General features: G+C 44.5%; 1 pseudogene; it reads right to left on the reverse strand.

Moving 5' to 3' along the window:
• Positions 1-525: 525 nt before the first annotated feature.
• LOC119528017 lies at positions 526-1,292 on the reverse strand (annotated as a pseudogene).
• Positions 1,293-15,487: the final 14,195 nt, after the last annotated feature.

Consider the following 15,487-nt stretch of genomic DNA (forward strand, 5'->3'; position numbering starts at 1 on the left):
AGTCAAAGGTATGCACATTGAGACTGTGTATTCCACAGATACACATGGTTCAACATGTAATATACGTGGGATATCTTTTCTACCACAGCCTTGAAAGTGTTCCAAACCTTAAAGTACCCACAATAACTACACTTGTGATTGAAACCAATTATCCCTTTTATCCCCCACTAGGACAAACCAATATGTAGGCAGTTTTCTTTGCTTAGACATGGAAGCAGTTTTAACACTGGCCCTTGTGAAGCCACAATGTACTGAAAGTACTATGCCAAACATTTATAACTTGTATAAAAATTCCACTTCCCCATATGGGCCACCTCAAGATGAAAACAGATAACTCTCTAATGTTAACTGGCTCTAATCCCCTGATATTAAACATAAAAACCACATGGGAAATACAGAAATTCAAATAGAAGTAACATAAACCTGTCATAATCATAAATAAAAAACTATTTGTGGGACAACATGAATGACAAATGGTCTACTGTGTAAATTTTAGAATGAGGCAGACAAAAGTTGGAAGGCCGGTTAATTTTCCCCTCCTTCTACTTCAGCTTCATCTCCTTGGGTATCCAATGTCCACAATGTCAAGTTGTCTCTCAGTAACTGCATTAATAGTGTGCTGTCTTTGTATGACTCTTCACTTAATGTATCAAGTTCAGCAATGGCTTCATCAAAAGCTCTCTTTGCAAGAGAGCAGGCTTTCTCTGGGGAGTTCAGAATCTCGTAATAGAACACAGAAAAGTTAAGGGCTAGACCCAATCTGATAGGATGCGTTGGTTGCATTTCCTTTTTGCTGATTTCAGATGCTTCCTGTTATGCTTGTTGTGACTGATCCACAATCCCTTTCCTGTCATCACCAGCAGCAACCTCAGCCAAGTAACGAAAGTAGTCTCCTTTCATTTTCAAGTGGAAGACTTGGCTCTCTGCTTGTGAGGCATTGGGGATTAAAAACTGTTTCCAAAAGAAACAGTACATCATTGCAGATATCTCTTAGCTCGGTCTCACTTTTCTCTCTGTATTCTTGAGCTATCTGCTGTTTTTTTCTCAGCACTTTCCATCTTTTGCTCAATACTTGAGACGACCCTCCAAGATGGCCTATGAGCTCCTACAACATTTTTGTAAGCAATTGAGAGAAGACTCCTCTCCTCATTGGATAATTCAGCTCCTTGCTCAGTTACAGACTTCATGCAGGCTGCTATGTCATCGTATCGCTCAGCCTGCTAGGCCAGTTTGGCCTTGTGCACCGGCTCATTGTTATCCATGACTGGATGTTCTGTATCCGGAGTAGGAGGCGGTGGACAGACTGGGCTCTGCAGTCTCTGGGTGGCTGCAGTGAGGCTGAGACTCTCCAAAGATTTATTTACTTCATGAGGGAACTACCAGAAATGTTAAAGCTGTTCCCAAGACAGGGTGGTGGCCCTGAGGCTTAACTCTTCCTGGGAAAAGCGTGGCCGTAGCTTTTGTCTTGTCTGTGTGGATTTCCTGAGGAGGGGGCAGCTGGATATGGAATCTCCATATCTCCTGGGTGCAAAGAGCTGCCACAGTGAATAACTTTTCTGTTGTTAGATTTTAAGGGAATGTTCTCTTCGCTTCACAGCTCTGTGTTGTCATGTACAGGATATAATGGACACTTCCAAGAGGGAATGAGGCTGCTCTCTTAGGAAACTTGAGTTGAATAGGATTAATTTTTAGATGGCAGCTCTGTCTCAGGTAGGTTTAAAAGAAAAATGGTCAGAGATGAGACTGTGAAAAAGAATTTTGAAATCAGACTTCACAGGACCTTTCAAAGATTGAACTCCGTTGTTTTGTATTTTCACTTGATTCCTTCTAACTCAGAGCATGGCACACAGTATGTGCTCAGAAAACATTTGCTGAATGAATCATCTCAATGATTTTCCTTAAGGCAGTGAGACCCCTTTTCCAGGAGAGGTGTGTTGAAGGGTTGGTGGGAAGCAAGGAGGCTGTCAGTTTCTGCTGAATGATCTTCATTGCTGAGAACAATTTCTTGCCCTCTCACCTCCATTTCATATTCCAGTTCTTTTTTTTAAAAGGAGAAGATGAATCTCAGAGTGTTTCCTCTTATTCCTCCTCATTTTCCCCTGTTGGATGTGATGCTATCACTGTCACAATCCTTGTGGTTGGCATTTTTTGGTGACTCTCCATTTTGCTATTTTGGTGGCTGTGGCTGCAATGGATAATTGCCCCCTTCTCCTCCCAGACCCCCCAAAAAAGCATGACACCCACTTACATCTGGAGATTTTCAACAAGGCCTTGCCAAATTAAGGAGCAACTCACTGAGTCTGGTAGTGATGGTGAGAGTTTCTTATAAATGATGGTAAGCAAAGCTGTAGGTAAAAAGACAGGGCTACTGCATTAAGCATGAGCTGTAAATTAATTCCCAAAGCCACCTAGAGGCTCAGCTTTTCTTAGACACAAGGACAAGTGGGAACTGTCCCGGGAAATAAAGGCTCCCATCCTTGAAACCAAGCATAGCGTAGGCGTTTCAACTGCGGTTGAAGTTTTTTAGGATGCTTCAGCGAGATACTCCTGAAAGAGAGGGGACTTCCGAGATGGAAACTACCGGAGCGGGGTGTTTTGGGGTTTAGCAATGTTCTTAATGTATCAGGACTGTTACTTCCCTCTTCAAGAAATTCCTCCATTACCTCTGGGGGGGACCCAGGGCTCCCCAAATGCAGTATTCAAGTTGGCTCGATAAATGAAGACTCTGGCTTAAACGTGCTTCCTCTCTGACCTGCCCTGTTTTCAGTGACCTTAAGTGACCCCTGCTGTTCCTGACTTCCTTGGTAATAACTTTCTCTAGAGTCCCCATGGTAACTTTTTTTTTCATTCATTAAAATTTTTATTTTGAATAGTGTAAATAAAAAATATTTCATAAGATTATTTACAATGCCGAGTGTACAGTTATGAATGTATGACTTTTTGACAATATGTGGTAACTTTTAACATACCTACTTATGGTTTTCTTTGATGATGATTTAAAATTCTTATTTAACTCTTAATGCATGAACTTTTGTTTATCTTCCTTTCTCTTTTTGGCAGCTTGGTTGTTGCACCAGTCCAATCATTTATATGTCTACTTCACGTGTGTATTAAGAGGTTTTTGCCATTTTGAGAGGATAGAGGACTTGTCAGTGAGTAGGGAATCACTAATTCCATTAAATCAGAAGTCTAGTAACCTAGATCTTAGAGATTTTGTCTTAGAGAGACCAGAAAGTCCTGTTAGGTCACAAAGGGTTAAATCCTTTATTATTTAACATTCCTGACGTTTCTGACTTGTCTTCTAAATAAGACTGCATGCGTGTTGAAACGGGGAATTTGCAATATTGCTGTTGAATTCCTCATAGCACCTGACCCAGGGCTTTGCTGGTAATAAGTGTTCCATGGATACTTGAGTTGATTTGATTATGTAGGCCTGATCATGAGCTCAGGTCCACTGATGCATTCATTCATTCCACATAAATTTGTTGAGCATCTACTATGGGCTGGTGCCTGTTCTAGGCATTTGGGATTCAATAATACATGCCCTCATGGAGCTTATAGTCAAGAAAGGAAGACAGATAATAAGGCAAAACAGTAAAATATATGGTATGGTAGGTAGTGATAAATGTTAGAAGAAGAAATAAAGGAGAAAAGGTGAATGTGAAGTGTTGATGGGTATCAGGGAAGGCCTTGCTGAAAAGGAGACTTCTGAATGAGGACTAAGAAGGTGAGGGAGTGAGCCTTATGGATATCTGAGGGAAGAGTATTAGGAGCAGAAAATACAAAAAGTATAAAGGCCCTGAGGCTGAGGTGTGCCTGGCTTGTTCCATAATCAGCAATGAGGCCAGCGTAGCTGACGTTGAGAGAAGGAGTGAGTGAGGGAGAGGAGATGAGGTTAGACAGGCCAGAGGCCAGATCATCTGGGCCTGGTGGGTTAGGGTGGGGAGTTTGGATTTTATTCTAGGTGAGATGGGGTCATTGGAGAGATTTTGGCATGATCTGGACACTTTAACAAGGTCTTTCCGGCTGCCATGCTGAGAATGGAATTATGGGAGCAAGGGCAGAAGTTCCAATATTCCAGAGATAATGGTGAGAGCCGATGGTGGTTTGGACCAGCGTGGTTACAGGGGTGAGAAGTGGTCACATAGATTTGGGATCTACGGAAGGTGAAGTTAACAGGAGTTGCCAATGGACTGGGTATGGGATGAGAGAGAAAGCAACAGGCCAAGGGTGACACCAAGGTTTTTGGCCTGATAAACCAGAAGATGGAGTTACCTTAGCTGAGATGAGGGAGACTTGTGGAGAGCCGTCTCCCGGGACGGGCATAGCGCATGCGCTGTAAACCTGCTCCAAAGTCCCCCCGCCCATCGAGTGGTGCCAAGATGGCGCCCACATCCTGCTTCCGGCTTCTGATGTATGTAACCACCCGCTGTATTCACCAGTCATGCTTGTGTGCGTGGCGTTAGCCCATTGGATACACGCAAGGTTTATAAGAAAGTTCCCGGGCAGAGCTCGGGGAGACAGCCCACAAGGAGCCGTACCTGACGGCCGCATCGAGGTTGTTCTCCCCCGAGGCGTCTCGCCCCGGGTGGAACCTGTAAAGATGATGATTGCCTAGTCCCATTAAAAGTTTATCTGCTTTACCACCGCGAGTCCTGAGTGATCACAAGTGCTCCGGGTAAGACGTTGTCCGCACCCTCTCTCCCCTTATCTCTCTGGTCCCCATCGCCGGCCGACCGAGGACTCGAGGCGGGGCGGAGAAGCGCCGGACAAGTGGTGGCCCGTACGGGGAACCTCATTCGCGTTCCCCTCGACCCGACGGAGACGTGCTCCCGGGATCCGTGGTTTGACCTCCGCGACTGATCACCGCGAGAAGGTAAGCACCCCTTTTTTTCGTACGAGGACTAGGGCCCGTGGGCGTTCAGGTAGCCCCGGGGACTCGGAAGAGCTCTCCGAGTGATTAAGAGATAGTGCCGACTGCAAGCATGGGGCAGTCTGAAAGCTCACCCCTATTAACCCCCTTAAAGACCCTTTTGAAACAGCGGGGTATCTCAATTAAGAGAAGTTCTCTCCAGCGATTTCTTGATGATGTGGCCACTTTTGCCCCCTGGTTTCCTTGTTCTGGCAGCCTTAATCTGCCCTCTTGGATGAAACTTGGTCGTGATATAGACCGAGCGCGCCAAACGGGTGTCTGTTTGGACCCGATCCTAGTCCTTATATGGGAGACTGTTAAGGGCCATATCGCTCCCTCCACGTCACAGTGGAAAGGCCCTGACCCGGTGCTCGGCTGGGCCGGAGGCTCTGTTTGTGTTTTTCCCCAGGAACCAGGACGTCAACCAGTGTGGGTTCCGGAAAGACTGGTGGGAACCGTGGCATCACCTGGGGAGGCCGGGGAGCAGCTGTCAGAAACGCCAACGAATATACGGCCTGGGCCATTGGACCAAGCCTCCGGCCTTCAGGGACTTGAGAACATTAGGAAATTGAAGCCTGTTAGTTTCGACCTTTCCACACTGGGCGAGACTGTAAAAAATCTGTGGGACCAAGTCACCTCTTGGTTCTCTTGGCCCAATTTGACTAATTGGATTCTCTTGATGGTGGGACCATTGGTGGGATTAGTCATTGTTAAATCTTTGCTAGAACGCCTGTTTCAAGCGCGGCAGTACCGTGTTACCATTATGATGGCTATGTCCTCCACCTTTGATACCCCCAACAGCGACCATTCTGATGGCCATACCCCATCCTGGCCGCCTCGGGCGGGGCACTCGGGAGCGAGGTTTGTAGCTAAGCGCGCAGCTATGTCCCGGGTATAACGGGCGACGCCAGCAGTCATAATTTTTGTCTCAGGTAGGTCCCTAAGGCAGAGTCATAGTTGTGGCCAGACTTGACTCTAGCCAATGCATAGGGACGCCTAGTGACGCCTCCGACTCTGGTTAATGCTATCCCTGCCCCCGCCTTTGTCCCCCAGTTGCAAGGCAAAGCACTGCAGGGAGAGTCATGTTGTTTCCAGCTCACGGACTCTCCTGTCTCCATATGAGGTGAGCATTCTGGTCGGTGCTAGAGGCTCCGCCGCTAAATGGCTGAGACCTAGTCCAGACTCCCCAAAGCACCGGAACAAATTGTGAGCCATCTGGGTTCACGGGAGCACACTCATCACTGGGGACACTGGGTCGATATAAATAATAAAGGGGGAGATGTGGAGAGCCGTCTCCCGGGACGGGCATAGCGCATGCGCTGTAAACCTGCTCCAAAGTCCCCCCGCCCATCGAGTGGTGCCAAGATGGCGCCCACATCCTGCTTCCGGCTTCTGATGTATGTAACCACCCGCTGTATTCACCAATCATGCTTGTGTGCGTGGCGTTAGCCCATTGGATACACGCAAGGTTTATAAGAAAGTTCCCGGGCAGAGCTCGGGGAGACAGCCCACAAGGAGCCGTACCTGACGGCCGCATCGAGGTTGTTCTCCCCCGAGGCGTCTCGCCCCGGGTGGAACCTGTAAAGATGATGATTGCCTAGTCCCATTAAAAGTTTATCTGCTTTACCACCGCGAGTCCTGAGTGATCACAAGTGCTCCGGGTAAGACGTTGTCCGCACCCTCTCTCCCCTTATCTCTCTGGTCCCCATCGCCGGCCGACCGAGGACTCGAGGCGGGGCGGAGAAGCGCCGGACAGAGACTGAGGCAGGAGCAGGTTTGGGTGGGTGGGTAGGTGGGGGTCACATATCAGGACATTTTTGTTTGTTTGTTTTTTTCAATATCTGGCTAAAGCTTGCATAAGAGTAACCTCCAGAATGACCTTTTGACTCTATTTGAAATCTCTTACGCACTGAAACTTTATTTTGTTTCATTTCTCTTCCCCCTTTTGGTCAAGAAGGCTTTCTCAATCCCACAGTGCCAGGTCCAGGCTCACTCTGGGAGTCATGTCCCATGTTGCCAGGGAGATTTACACCCCTAAGAGTCAGGTCCCACATAGAGGGGAGGGCAGTGAGTTTATTTGCAGAGTTTGGCTTAGAGAGAAAGGCTACATCTGAGCAACAAAAAAGGTTCTCTGGGGGTGACTCTTAGGCATAATTATAAGTAGGCTTAGCTTTGCCGTTATGGATATCAGTCGCATGAGGGCAAGCCTCAAGATTGAGGACTTGGCTTATTAAATTGGGAGTCCCTAATGCTCAAGAGAATTATCAGGAATTCCCCAGGTAGGGGAAGTTTAATAGTTCCACATTTTTTCTCTCCAGTCCCTTAAAGGATTTTGCAAATACTTTTTTATTTTCTAGTATACATTAAGTTTTGAACAAGTTAAGTTTGAAATGCCTGATATATAGGCAAGTGGAGAAGCAAGCAGGCTTGGATATGTGTGTCTAGAGTTCAGGTGAGAGGTCCAGACCTGAGATATATATTTTGAAGTCAAGGACACATAGATAGTATTTAAAGCCATGAAACTTGATGTGATAGATAGATAGTATGATAAGATTGCCCCTACTCCAAGCTGGCCTCAACTAGAAGTTCTGACACCAGCTCTTTGAAGGACTTGCCTCAGTGTCCCCCTCTATTAAATGGGGAAGTCTCTAACCCTTAAGTCATTTTTTCCAAGGCTTTTCTGAGGAGTTGGTATAAAATGTACCAGCCCTCTAAAGGCTTGCTGCATTTTTTTTTTTTTAATAAAATCACTTCATCTAGAATTGCTATTCAAATATAGAAAAATATAATGGTAAAGGCCTTGGGAAGAATTAGTTAAAACAATGCAAATGTATTTACCCTCTCAGTACTTCTAAAGCTTTAGCATTTGGTTGCTTCTCATGGCTGAAAATGGCTTCAAATAACAAAGGGATTTTGCTTGCAGAAAACACTTTCTTGCTCTCAGACAGAGGAAGCTGTAACTCAGAATATACTTTGTTTAAAAAAAAGTTTGTAATATTTCTTTTTTGTGTGTGGGAATTTTAATACAGGTTAGTCTGGTTAAAGTGACCATCTTGAATAAATAAAATAACCACTGTCCTTCCTAACTCCTCATACTGTCAGCCTTTGGGCCTTAGCTTGGGAACTGAGTGGAATGGCCTTCTCCCTCCTATTTCTCAGGCAGCACCCACTCCCCGCAAAGCTCCCAGGGCAGGGCTGGCTACCTGCTTTGCTCTCTGCCTTGTGTCCAGTGGAGTGCATGATGGACAGCATTAGAACCTCGTGGTGAGGGAATAAAAGCCACCTTCATCAAGTGGCAAGGCAGGGAAGGGTGCATGTGTGTGGCCAGTGACAGCCTCCGAGCTGGGTTGCCACCCCTCGGAGAGGCATTTACAGTTGACAAAGCAGGTTTCAGAGGCTTCAGCAGAAATCAAAGGGCAGCAGCAGCTATTACGTTGTCTGCTTCTCATATCCCTCCTCTCCACCTCCCTGCTTTTCTTAATATAAGGGTCTGTTCTTTTGGCCTCCGGAAGCCCCTGTCTATTCTAATACTTGCCACCTCTCATAGAACAAAGTAACAGTTAAGGGCTAGTGAGACAGGACGTTAATGCTTTCCTAGCAATCAATGACAGTAGCTCTTAGCACCTAGCACGGGGCTAATTGCTATGTGTATTATCTCATACTAATGAATTATTTGTACATTATTAGTATTATAGGAGTATTATTGTCCCTATTTTATAGAGGAGAAAACTGAGGAAGACAATTTGGTGTCTATGGCACATACAGTCAGATTTTAAACCCTAGTGCGCCTCGCTGGAAGGCTCAAGCACTTAACCACTTCCCCGTACGCCCACTAGGGCAGGATTCCACACACTGGTAGCAGAGTGAAGCAGGGTTTTCCCATGGGCTGTGGAGGGGCTGCTGTGATGTTTAGAGATGGAGAGGAGGCTCCTTCTGAACACTTAGTTGCTAATTAATGCTTGAGTCTCTGATGTCCCTCTAGCTCCTTGCTACTCAACAGTGGTTCAAGGACTAGCATTATTGGCATCACCTGGGAGTTTATTAGAAATGCAGACTCCTGGCCCCACCCCAGACCTGTGTCATTTTAACCAAGATCCTCCTATGATTCGAATGCACATTAAAAGTAGAGAAGTGCTGCTCTAGAGGTTTCTTCCCTAAGTTGAAATCTTGAGAAAGATAGTTACAGGGGGCTTCCTTCAGATGAGGCCTAGCACAGAAATATCTGTCCCAGTGTCAGAAACAGAAATATTCCTGGAAACAGTAAAAAAAGACAAACCCACTCTTAACATTTATTTACAGGGGAATGAACAAAATAGCTCAAAGAAATGGTTTCTGTTAGGCAGTTGTGACAGTGTGCAAACGCTAGATGGCAATGGATGGACAGGCATCCTGAGGAAGCATACTCAGCTCTGTCGCAATCAAGGGTCAGGACTAAATGATGAAGGCAGTGTGCGGGGATAGGGTGGGGGGAGGTCTCTGAGTACAGTTGGGTCATGAAAAGAGATTGTTGGGATGATATTAAAGAAACTGAGACTTCACCAGCAAGTATGGGAAGGCTGTTTTGTGGAATAAGAGATTGGGGCAAGAGTAATTGCTTCTTTTTTGCCTCTAGCTATGTTAAACACACACAATCTTCCCACAGGGGCGGGATGTCAGCATCCATGTATGGTGAAGCTGAAGGGAATTAAGTGTGGGTAAAAAGTTCCCAATCCACTTCGTTCTGCTTTCTGAGGTCAGAGGAGGCAGCGGCAGCCAGTCTGCAGCATCTGTTAGCCAAGGTCTGCCTGCAGGGAATGCAAGCATCCTTTCCCAGCATGCACTGGGCTCCAGGGATATGCCCACGTACAGCCTGAGGCTCTCTGGTCACATGGAGCAGGGCTTGGAGGAGAAGAGGTCAGATCACAGTCCTGCTTCCCGCGTGTGTCCTGGTATTTGACTAGATCCAAACTGGGAAAAGTATATGCAGAATCATCTTGGCTCCTAAAGTTCTCTTTTCTTCATCCTCTGTAAGTCCCTGGGACTAAACTGTGGGGTGGAGCTGTGGGACACCAGGCTGGAGAGGCTAGAGTCCATCTTTGGACTTGAGGAACTTGGCTTTTAAGAAAACAAAGCAAAGGAAGACATCATTAAGTTCCCTGTTTTGGGATCACTTCACAGAGCCTGGGCCTCTTCTATCCTGTAGTGGTCAGTTCCAGTGGGATCCTCTCATTTGATCGGTGGACCCAAAAGTTGGAGAACTTTGTTGGAAATTCATTCAAGAAACAGTAATGTTTTCCTGTTTGATGGGCATGCCATCTGAAAATATCTTGGATGCACGTCAGGTGGGTGGAGACTCATTATTCTAAGAGATTTCAGTGTATAAGTTCAGGGTCTGGACTTCCTCAACTTATTCTCTATCTCTAACCAAAATGTAGGCATGGCTGGATATCTGACCCCTGCAGAAATCTCCAAGCCTTTGGTAATAGGGCCACAGACTTATAGAACAGATGCCAGAGATTGTCTTATCCCTTTCATTGTCTTATTTGGATGGGAAAACTGAGGCCCAGGGAATTTCATTTGGTTTATTTTAGCAAACTTTGAGTGCCCACTCTGTGCCAGGCACTGTGTGGGGGCCAAGGCTGTACAAGGGGCATGTGACACAGTGTCTACCAGATTACGGATCAGTGATCAACTTATCCATCAACTTATGGCCCAGGGTCACCATGCTAGTAAATGGTGAATATAGGTACAGAATGATGACTGGCTTTTCCCCTTCCTTCTCCCTCCCCCGCTCCCTTCCTTCCCAAGTCCTTTTTCTTCCTCCCCCTTGTTCTCTCCCTCTTTCTCTCTTTTTTTAAAAATTTTATTCTGAGTATTTTTTAAACCCTAGAGGGCCTTGTCTGTACCAAGTGGGAGTGAGTAAGCAATATTAGTCATTCCAAGGACATGTTTGATCACTTATGTCCTTCCCCAAAGGCCTCAATACGAGATGTAGTGCTTTCAGAGCTGAGGAAGCAAAGTTATTTTACTTTATTTGTGAGAACTTGTCTTGAATTTTGAGAGGAGGAGAAAAAAACCTAGTAAACTTAAAGGTTTTTTTTTTTTTTGCCTGAGGAAATACACTGTCTGCTATAGATAGCTACAAAATATCCTCAGGATGATGTTGTCCAAACCACAATTCAACCACAATTTATGGTAGTCTGCCCTCATTCTACCAGTTTTCACCTCTCCATTCACTTTTAGGGTATATTACTTGAGTAGATTTTGAGGGTGCAGAGGTATGGGGAATTAAAAATAAAGTTGTTTCTAAGTGTGGGTATAGGGCAGTGAGCACAGAAGCAAAACTGTAATTGGAGAATTGTCAAAGAATGTTTGGACATGTTACATAGCAATATACAAGGATATGCAAATCATATGCAAATATCCCCTCCAGCCCTCACGGTCACCAAATCTGGTAAAGGCTACTTATTGTCCAGGCTTCTGCGCTGTCCAGCAGGCAGAAGGTGAGGCCTCCACATCAGGCACCCCAAGTTTGCATATAATTGAGCTTCTCGGCCTCCAAAAATCTTACATTTTACTCACAAACACAGGCATCTGCTACTAATTAAAGTATCAGGGTATAATTATACCCTTTCTTATTAGTAGATATGGAATCTGACAGTTGCTTAGATACAAAATAAGCAAGTGCAGATTGTGTTCTGCACCCTTAACAGGCTGGGGAGACTGAACAACAGAATTTCTGAATGCTTGGTGTAAATGAGTCTTGCTGCCCAGAAAATGTAAAGTTCTGAATTATCATCGGTAAATTTGCCTGGGAACAGATGTTAGTCCCATCATAATTCTGTGATTTGAGCTTTAATATCATTCAATTATTTCCCTTGCACGGTCCCCTCACCCCTGCAATGCACCCCAAATCCAAAACAAAAGACACCCTTCTTTTCAAGGTACCGACAATGAAAGCTGGCCTGAAAACTAACAGCTGTACAGGAAGAAAGCAGACATGGCTTCCTTGGGGAATTCTGGAGCCAGAAGACAGAAGACGCCCATCTGGAATGGCAGGATTGTGTGTGGTCCAATCAGCCTTTGGGTTTGTCAAATATCCACTTTTGAACTCAGTGTCCTGGAGAACCTCCTGGTCATTCTAACATAACTCTCGCCCTGCTCAGTTATGTCTTCAAAAATTCCAATTAGGGAAGCTCCTTGCTAAACTGTCAGCTCCAGGAGTTTAGAGACCAGGTCTTTTTTTATTTTTATTTTTTTATTATCATCTGTTACATCTCCAATGTCCAACGTGATGCTTGGCACTATACTCAAGAATATTTATTGAAAGAATGGATTCTTCTGACTCCTTTAGCTGGAAGCCACTCTGGGACAGGTAATACTTTCAACATTAGTAATCATTTACTCTTTAGCATGTGCGAATTGATTAGATCAGGGGGTCAGCGAACTCTGGCCCTCAGGTCACTTTCATTGCCTCCTGTTTTTGTTGTTATGTGCTGTAAGAATGGTTTTTATATTTTTAAATGGCTGAAAAAAATTCAAAAGAATACTAATTCATGACCCATGAAAAGTATATGAAATTCAAATGTCAATGTCCATAAATAAAGTTTTCTTGGAACACAGCCATTCCCATTCATTTATATATTACCTATGGCTACTTTGCACTAGGGTGGCAGAACTGAATAGTTGCGGCAGAGACTGAGTGGCCTGTAAAGCTTAAAATGTTTACCATCTGGCCCTGGGTTAGGTCATTCCTCAGGGTTAGCTTTTGATGTGTGGAGTGGGATGGAGCAGATAGAGAGGTAGTCTTGATTTCTAGAGGAAAGAGGGGCTGGGGCATGGGAAAGGCTAGTGGGGAGCAGACTACAGGCCAGAGGTCTGGAAGAGCCCTCCAGCCCTCTTCACTGTTATGCCAGTCCTGGCCCTTCTGCAGTGGAAGTTTCGAGTTTCTTATTGTAATTCTGATGAATGCCCTCCAGGCACAAAGTGATAATCATTTCTCAGACTGCTGCACTGTTCGGATTCAAAGGACTGTATCTTTTTGTTGTTTCTTTTTCCTTGTAAATCCCTAGTTCAAAATGCTTTTTCTTGGTCAAAGACATAAAATTTTGCTTCTCAGTGACAGTGTTTGGTAATAAATCTGTATGTGTGAGCAAGTGTGAGCTGGAGCTTGTCTTTGGAAAGCAAATGTCTTCGGTCTTCAGCGCCCCCAGCAGGCACCTGTGCAAGCTGCCCCACCATCTGAGCGGCCGAGACCGTTGACCTCCATCAGCTGGATGCCCAAAGCTTTCTGTTTCTAAGCTCCTAAAGGTGGAGCCCTTCTCTTCCAGAGAAGTGCCTTTGTGATTAAGCTGGCAAGGATGCAATCAGCCTAGTTAAAGCCTTGATAGCCACTTGATCCATCCCAGTTATCTGTCCAAATCCCAAGAGGCATCCTGTGGCCCTGTGCCTCATTTCTCTGGGGCTTACTGGGGTAGCTCCCAGATGCCATTCTCTTATTAGCCATCTAAACTTCTGAATTAGAGTCTAATTTTCTCCAAACTCCACACTTCATTTGGGAAGAAGTGACTTCTCTCCAGGCTGGACCCAGTCTCTGGGTTCTTGAAGGCTTGACTTATCTATATGTGTGAAAAGTACCCAATGTTTTTAGCGGATGGGGGGAATAGATTTGCTTTCTGAGTGACTGTGATTAACACTGGCATTATTTACTCTAAGTTGACCTGAGTTTTGAAAATCATAAATAATAAGGAGATTTTCATGCCTTTTTCAAGGGTTGACTCACAGGGCTTCCTGTGGGAGCAGTTATCTGATCTGACAGGTTTTATTTTTAAAGTAATGTAGGAAATGTTTTGTGGAAGGAAAATGCAAGTTTTACTCTCTAAATACTTACCATTTGTTGCATCTATTATGTGCTGGACACTTTTATAGATATTCTGTATGTATTTCCTCTATCCTTCCTCTAATCCTTTAACCTATAAGATAAAGGTTATCTCCATTTTACAGAGGAGGAAACTGGGACTTAACCAGGATGAATGAGTTGTCCGAGGTCCTACAGACAGTAAATGGCAGAATGAGCGCTTGAACTCGAAGGTGTGACCACAGACCTTTGCACATAACATCATATCATACTGCCCTCTGGAAGGACACTTAAGCCATCTCATGATTTAAGGACAGACAGGTTTTTAGAAAGAGCTAAAATAGAAATAAGTTAATAAACTAAACTGCTGGATAGGCAGACCCAGCCAACACATGGCTATCCATCTGAAGTCGTACAGGGAACAAGAAGCCCCATTTTTTTTTTACTAACAGTTTCCATATTCTTCCTAATAGACATTAAAAAAAAGTTAAAGAACAGGCTTAGTTTAAAAAATTAATTTTATTTATTTATTTTTTAACAGGATTCATCCATAATTCTACCATCCTAACACATCTTTTCAAACTTTCATTTCCTTTTGATTCCTTCTTACCTGCATATAAACTTTTACATGGTTGTGATAGATATAATTTATATTATTTTTTCAAGCAATATTATTTTGTGATTATTTTTCCATGCATGGTGCTTTGATCTTTCTCTTCCCATCCATTCCTTTCCATTCCATTCCATTTATTTATTTGAGAAGTCATGGGTTTACAGAACAATCGTAAATAAAATAGAGGATTCCCGTATACCACACCTTGCATTGGTGTGGCGCAATTGTTAGAATATATGAAAGCACATTTTTATAATTGTAAACCATTAACTATAGACTATGGTTTAATTTAGGGTTTATTTTTTAATAGGTTCGAAATTCAAAAGGGATAAGAAGGCCTTTAAAAAAAAGTCCATCTCCCCAGCCATTTCACTCATAGGTTTCCTTGTAGGAAACCAGTGCTAATATGGTAGATTACAAAAACGGTCACAATTCTTCTCCTGTCCTGTATCCACACTTCTTTGTACTTTGACTTGGAAGCTTCTCCCTTCAAGAGGGGGAGTCTATTTCTTCATCCTTTGAAGCTGGGCTGGCCCTGTGACCACTTTGACTAGCAGAATGTGGCAGGTGTAACCAAGTACCAGCTCTCCGCCAAGGGTTGGGAAGCCTAGTGTGCTTTCTCTCTTTCAGCAACTTGCCCAGCCACCAGTCCTGGCTAGTCTGACGGAGGATGAGAGACCACATGGAGCAGAGATGAGTTATCCTAGCTGAGGCTGCTCCCTGCCCCCCCAACCTTTAACCCACCTGGCACCAGATCAGAGGTGCATGAGATAGCCCAACCAACGAGCTGAAGTACCACCAGCTGAGCAGAGCTATAATTGCTGACCTACAGAACAACTGTGAGCTAATAAATGGTTTTGTTTTAAACCACTGCATTTTGGAGTGGGTTGTTAGGCAGCAACAGATTACCAAATGTGATGGCTAGTTTTATTTATCAATTTAGCTAGGCTCTAGTACCCAGTTGTTTAATCAGACACTAATCTAAGTGTTGCTGTGAAGATATTTTGTAGATGACTTTAAATAAGGAGATTACCCTCAATGATGTAGGTGGGTCTCTTCTCAGCTGAAGGCCTTAAGGGCAAAAAACTGAGGTTTCTGGGGAAGAAAAGGTCCTGCCTGAGGTTTC

Source organism: Choloepus didactylus, chromosome 1 (assembly GCF_015220235.1).
Source record: "Choloepus didactylus isolate mChoDid1 chromosome 1, mChoDid1.pri, whole genome shotgun sequence".
NCBI lineage: Eukaryota > Metazoa > Chordata > Mammalia > Pilosa > Megalonychidae > Choloepus > Choloepus didactylus.